This window comes from Otolemur garnettii, unplaced genomic scaffold, assembly GCF_000181295.1.
Source record: "Otolemur garnettii isolate 467f Iridium unplaced genomic scaffold, OtoGar3 scaffold00140, whole genome shotgun sequence".
NCBI classification, from domain to species: domain Eukaryota; kingdom Metazoa; phylum Chordata; class Mammalia; order Primates; family Galagidae; genus Otolemur; species Otolemur garnettii.
This window is the reverse complement of record NW_003852535.1, coordinates 2,624,269-2,631,627: the sequence shown is the minus strand read 5'-3', so window position 1 is coordinate 2,631,627 and position 7,359 is coordinate 2,624,269. Positions and strand designations below refer to the sequence as shown.

The window sequence follows — 7,359 nt, the reverse complement described above, 5'->3', positions numbered from 1 at the left end:
CCCAGGAGTTGGAGGTTGCTGTGAGCTGTAATGCCACGGCACGCTACCCAGGGGGAGAGCTTGAGGCTCTGTCTCAAAAAAAAAAAAAAAAAAAAATCAATTAGCCATAAATGCATGGGTTTATTTCTGGGAATTCTATCCTTTTCCATGGATGTATGTGATTATTTTTATGACAATAATGTGGTTTTTTGTTTTTTTCATGACACTTGTCCTTGGTAGAGTGCTGTAGTATCACAGCTCACAGCAACCTTAAACTCCTGGGCTTTAGCAATTCTCTTGCCTCAGCCTCCCAAGTAGATGAGACTACAGGCATCCACCACAATGCCCGGCTATTTTTTGGTTGCAGCCATCATTGTTATGTGGCAGGCCGGGGCTGGGTTTGAACCCACCAGCCTGGGTGTATGTGGCTGGCACCCTACCCACTGAGCTACAGGTGCCGCCCAATACTGTGGTGTTTTGAATACAATAGCTTTACATTTTTAAATCAGGGTATATGATGCCTCCAACTTTGTTCTTTTGGCTTAAGCTGGTTTGGCTATTTGAGGTCTTTCTGGTTCCATATGGATTTGAGGAATTTTTTTTATTTCTGAAAAAAATGACATTGGAATTTTGATAAAGATTGCATTGAAGCTGTAGATTTGGGTAGTATACATTTTAAGAATATTAATTCTTCCAATCCATGAACATGGGATATCTTTCAGTTTATTCGTGTTTTCTTCAATTTATTTCATCAGTATTTTGTAGTTTTTGGTATAGAGATTTTTCACTTCCAGACAATTCTACATTAGTATCTCCAGACTTCGCCAGGCATAGTGGCTCACGCCTGTAATCCTACCACTCTAGGAGGCCGAGATGGGTGGATTGCCTAAGCTCATGGGTTCAAGACCAGCCTGAGCAAGAGTAAGACCCTGTCTCTAAAAATAGCCAGAGGTTGTGATAGCCACCTGTAGTCCCAGCTACTTGGGAGGCTAAGGCAAGAGAATCACTTGAGCCCAAAAGTTTGAGGTTGCTGTGAGCTAAGACAGTACAGCACTCTATCAAGGGTGACAAAGTGAGACTCTGTCTCAAAATAACTGCCCATGAGGCATTTTCCAGGATAGACCATATATTAAGCCACAAATTGCCTTAATAGATTTTATTTTTTTTATTGTCCCAGGTTTATTACAATGTTATGACACAGCAGATAGATTCAAACAGTTCTACATGGTGTTTTGAAATTCATCCCAACTGTAGGCTGAGTGACCTGGAGGTTGAACAGATTACCAAAGTCCAAAAGCTTCAGCATTTCCTTAGTGTCAGAATCTACTTCAGTTTTCTCCTGATCCAGGGCTCAGACCTCAGGGACATAGTTGTCTCTCCTCTCTTTCTTCTTCTCCTGCAGCTTGATGGAGATGCCTCTCACTGGGGCCCTCTGGATCCATTTCGTCACGTGTGTGACATAGGCTGCTATCTTGTTGTGGAGCTTCTTACTGGGAATGACGGTGATCTCCTTGCACATGTCCTTGTTCGTGTGAAAGTTGTTACCCAGACGTGTTTTGTACTTCTTGATGATGACCCAGGCTGCATTCTTCATGGTTTTGGTGCAAATGCAGCCCACGTAGGTGGGTCCTTGGTAAAAGAGTGCCTTAATAGATTTTAAAAGACAGAAATCATGGCTTGGCACCTATAGCTCAACCGGCTAAGGCGCCAGCCATGTACACCTAAGGTGGTGGGTTCGAATCCCCAGCCCGGACCTGCCAAACAACATTGACGGCTGCAACCAAAAAATAGCCGGGCGTTGTGGCGGGCGCCTGTGGTTCCAGCTACTTGGGAGGCGGAGGCAGGAGACTCGCTTGAGCCCAGGAGTTGGAGGTTGCTGTGAGCTGTATTGCCACGGCACTCTACCCAGGGGGACAGCTTGAGGCTCTGTCTCAAAAAAAAAAAAAGAGAGAAATCATATAAGTGTCTTCTCTGATGACAAGAGTATGAAGTTAGAAATCAATAACAGAATACTTTAAGGTAAAATATGAATCTTTTATTTATTTATTTTAGAGACAGAGTCTCACTCTGTCATTCTCAATAGAATGCCGTGACATCACAGCTCACAGCAACCTCCAGCTCTTGGGCTTAGACAATTCTCTTGCCTCAGCCTCCTGAGTAACTGGGACTATAGGCACCCACCACGATGCCTGGCTATTTTTTGTTGCAGTTTGACTGGGGCCAGGTTTGAACCCGCCACCCTTGGTATGTGGGGCCGGTGCCCTACGCACTGAGCCCAGGCGCTGCCCTATTTTTTTTTTTTTTTTGCAGTTTTTGGCCAGGGCCAGGTTTGAACCTGCCACCTCCAGTATATGGGGCCAGCGCCCTACTCCTTGAGCCATAGGCGCTGCCATTTTTGTTATTCTTAATTGATCTAATAGACATAACTGTGTATGCAAACTAATTATAGCAAAAATGACACCCAACATACCTTGTGCCCTACACCCTGGGGAACAGGCAGTCTGGCATATCAGGGCGGCTTTCCCTAGGATGTAGGGAGCCAAAGCATACACTCCACAGAGCCTGAGAGCTGCCTTCTGACAGCCACTGCCACTGACAGCAATCCCACTTACTCCAATGGTAGGATTATGTACTTGTTTGTGACACCTAGGAACCCAAAACTGATCCACTGCTAACATAGCTAGTGCCCTCTCATATCACCTAGAGGCCTGAGGACCAACCTACCTGGTGCCCTAGTCTCTAGCACAGCCCCATCAGTCTCCATAAATGACTGCAGCCTAAGCCATTGAAGACTTCACTCACTGCTGACAAGCTAAAGAAATCATATAGAAACTAAACTGCAGTGCCCACTCAGAACCAAAGCCAGAAAAGTACCCTATCAAACTGGCACTATTGACTTTTCCTACAAAAACTCCCCCCATAAAATTAAAAAGGACCAACTGTTATACCAGATGTGCAGATATCAATGGGAAGACACAAGAAACACAAAAAAGCAAGAAAATACTATACCTCCAAAGGAACACAATAATTGTCCAGTAACAGATCCCAAAGAAAAGTAAATCTATGAAATGCCTGAAAAGGAATTCAAACTATTAGCAAAATAAAGAGAACACAGATAGAAAATACAAAGAAATCAAGAAAACAGTTTGTGATCTGAATGAGAAATCCAACAAAAAGATAGATATAAGGAAGAACTAAACAGAAAATCCTGGAACTGAAAAATTCAATGAATGAAATAAAAAGAAAATAACCAGGCAGCACCTGTGGCTCAAAGGCGTTGGGCACCAGCGCCATATACCAGAGATGGCAGGTTCATACCTGGCCCCAGCCAAAAAAGAAAAAAAGAAAATAACCAAGAGCTCCAGCAATAAATTAGATTAAGTAAAAGAAAGAATTTCTGAATTTGAAGACAAGTCTTTTGAAATAATCCAGTGTTACAAAAAAGAAAAATAAAAGGATGAAGAAAGTCTTTGTGACATCTGGGATACCAAGGAATGTATAAATATTATTAAATGTAATTAAATATTATTAAATATAATATAAAGTTCCAGAGGGAAAAGAGATGTGAAAGGCATAGAAAACCTACTTAATGAAATTATAGCCAGAAACTTTCCATGTCTTAGAAGATTTATAGACATCCAAGTACAGGAGCTTCAACCATCCCCAAATAGAGTCAACCCCAAAACATCCTCTCCAATCCACATTATAGCAAAACTGTCAAAAGTTAGTTACAAAGAAAGAATTCTAAGCCATACATGGTGGCCCATGCTGGTAGTCCCTGCTACTTCGGAAGCTGAGGTGTTAGGATCACTTGAGCCCAGGAGTTCAAGGCCATCCTGGACAACATAGTGAGAACCTGAATCTAAAAAAAATTCCAAAAATAGTCTGGGCATGGTAGCTCATACCTATAATCCTAGCATTCTGGGAGACTAAGGGGGGTGGATTGCTTGAGTTCAGGAATTTGAGGCCCACCTGAGTAACAGCAAGATCCTGTCTCTACTAAAAATAGAAAACTAGCCAGGAACGTTGGTGAGCATCTGTAGTTCCAGCTACCTGGAGGCTGAGGCAAGAGGATCACATGAGCCCAAAAGTTTGAAGTTGATGGAAGCTATGATGATGCCACTGCACTCTACTGAGGGCAACAGAGTGAGACTCTGTCTTGAAATAAAACATTGTAAAAATAGCAAGATAAACAATCAAGTCATATGAGGGAATTCCTATCAGACTAACAGCAGAAATCGCACCAGAAACATTACAGGCTAGGAGAGAATGTGATGATATATTGAGTACTTTGCAAGTGCTCAAAGAAAAAAAAACCTGTTAGACAAGAACACTATAACCATCAAAGCTACCCTCCATAAATGAATGAGAAATACTCTCTCCCAGACAAAAACTGAGGAAATTTATTACTTGTAGAATGGCCCTACAAGAAATGTTTAGGAAAGGCCTACATCTGGAAGCAAAAGGACAATATCTACCACCATGAAAATACACAAGAGTATATAATTTGATATATTAAGATCATATGTGTATATATATGTATGTATGTATGTGTATGTATATATATTAGAGCTAAAGAGAGAAGTAGACCCTAATACAATAATGTTGGAGACTTCAATGCCCCACTTTCAGTACTGGGCAGATCATTTAGATAGAAAATAAACAAAGAAACATTGGAATTTAACTGTATTATAAACTAAATGGACCTAACAGACATTTACAGAACATTTTATTTACCAGCTGCAGAATATACATTCTTCTCATCAGCACATGAAACATTCTACAGGATAGACCATATGCTAGCTCACAAAACAAATATTTAAAAATATTTTCATACCACAATGGAATAAAACTAGAAATCAATAATAAGAGGAGCTCTAAAAATAGAGCTAGTAAACACATGGAAATTAAATAGCATAATCTTCAATGACCACTGAGTCAATGAAGAAATTAAGAAGGACATAAAAAAATTCCTTAAAATGAGGCTGGGTGTGGTGGCTCACACCTGTAATCCTAGCACCATTCTGGGAGGCTGAGGCAGGTGGATTGCTTGAATTCACAAGTTTGAGACCAGCCTGTGCAAGTGCCAGACCCCTACCTCTAAAAATAGCCAGGTATGGTAGTGCCCATAGCTCAATTGGCAGGGGGCCACCCATATACACCAAGGGTAGTGGGTTTGAACCTGGCCCAGTCCTGCTAAACAACAAGGACAACTGTAACCAAAAAATAGTTGGGCATTGTGGCAGGCACCTGTAGTCCCAGCTGCCTGGGAGTCTGAGGCAAGAGATTTGCTTAAGCCCAAAAGTTTGAGGTTGCTGTGAGCTGTGATGCCACAGCACTCTCCCCATGGGGACAGCTTGTGACTCTGTCTCAAAAAAAAAAAATGGCTTGGCACCCCATAGCACAGTGGTTACGGCACCAGCCACATACACCGAGGGTGGTGGGTTCAAACCCGGCCTGGGCCAGCTAAACAACTGCAACAAAAAAATAGCCAGGCATTGTGGTGGGCACCTATAGTCCCAGGTACTTGGGAAGCTGAGGCAAGAGAATCGCTTAAGCCCAAGAGTTTGAGGTTGCTGTGAGCTATGACACCACAGCACTCTATCGAGGGTGACAGCTTGATACTCTATCTTAAAAAAAAATAGCCTGGCTTTGTGGCAGGCACCTGTAGTCCCAGCTACTTGGGAGGCTGAGGCAAGAGAATCACTCGAGCCCAAAAATTTGAGGTTGCTGTGAGCTGTGACACTACAGAACTATATTAAGGGCAAAAAAGTGAGACTCTGTCTCAAAAAAGAAAAATTTCTTAAAACAAATGAAAATGGAATCAAAACCTGTGGGATACAGTAAAAGCAGTAGTAAAAGGGAAATGTATAGCAACAACATGCCTACAACAACAAAAAAAAAGAGGCTTGGCGCCTGTAGGTCAGTGAGTAGGGTGCCAGCCACATACACCGAAGCTGGTGGGTTTGAGCCTGGCCTGGGCCTGCTAAACAACAATAACAACTACAACAAAAAAAATAGCTGGGCATTGTGATGGGTGCCTATAGTCCCAACTGCTCCAGAGGGTGAGGCAGGAGAATTGCTTGAACCCAGAGTTTGAGGTTGCTGTGAGCTGTGACGCTACAGTACTCTACTGAGGGCAACATATCGAGACTCATCTCAAAATAAATAAATAAAAATAAAAGTGTAATCAATGGAAAAATACAAAAAAAAATTTTTAAATTACTTAGAGGCTTGGCACCTGTGGCTCAAGTGGCTAAGGTGCCAGCCACATACACCTGAGCTGGAGGGTTCAAATCCAGCCCAGTCCACCAAACAACAATGACAGCTGCAACCAAAACAACGTAGCTGGGAATTGTGGCAGGCGCCTTAGTCCCGGCTACTTGGGAGGTGGAGACAGGAGATTGCTTGAGCCCAGGAGTTGGAGGTAGCTGTAAGCTATGATGCCATGGTACTCTACCCAGGGTGACAGCTTGAGGCTCTGTCTCAAAAAAAAAAAAAAAAATTACTTAGAAAGGGGATGGACATGGTGGCTCACAAGGTAGGAGAATCATTTGAGCTCCAGAGTTTGACATCAGCCTGAGCAGAAGTAAGACCTCAGTCTCTACTAAAAAAAAATGTTTAGAAAGATAAGGAGAGAATAAAACATAGTGAAAGAAAAGGGCACTGAGTTTCTCAGAGTTTATCTTTTTTTTGAGACAGAATCTCACTTTGTTTCCGTGGGTAGAGTGCTGTGGTTTCAGCCTAGCTCACAGCAACTTCAAACTCTTGGGCTCAAGCAATCCTCTTGCCTCTGCCTCCTGAGTATCTCAGAGTATATCTTACTTTGAAGCTTTTACTTTGGAAATATGTAAATAATCACATACTTATAAAACAAAAGTAAAAATTTAAAGAGCTATCTCTTAGAATCAAAAGCAAAATTAAACCAATGATCCTAATTTTGTATTCAACATAGAATTCAAGTGATTTCTTTTTCTTTTTTTTTGAGACAGTCTCACTTTCTTGTCTTCAGTAAAGTGCTGTGACATGATAGCTCACAGCAACCTCAAACTCTTGGGCTCAGCCTCCCAAGTAGATGGGACTACAGGTACCCACCATAATACCTGGCTATTTTTAGAGACAAGAACTCTTGTTCAGGCTCGTCTCGAACCTGCAAGCTCAGGCAATCCACCTGCCTTGGCCTCCCAGAGTGCTAGGATAACAAGCATGAGCCACTGCACCCTGCCTCAAGTGATATTTTAAATCAGTAACTATCAGCCTGAGCAAGAGTGAGACCCTTTCTCTACCAAAAATAGAAAAAAGTTGTGTTATATGTCTGTAGTCCCAGCTACTTGAGAGGCTAAAACAGGAGGATCACTTGAGCCCAGGAGTTTGAGATTG

At 42.2% G+C, this 7,359-nt stretch overlaps 1 pseudogene; it reads right to left on the bottom strand.

Moving 5' to 3' along the window:
- Positions 1–1,189: 1,189 nt before the first annotated feature.
- LOC100966710 lies at positions 1,190–6,507 on the bottom strand (annotated as a pseudogene).
- Between the last annotated feature and the right edge of the window lie 852 nt (positions 6,508–7,359).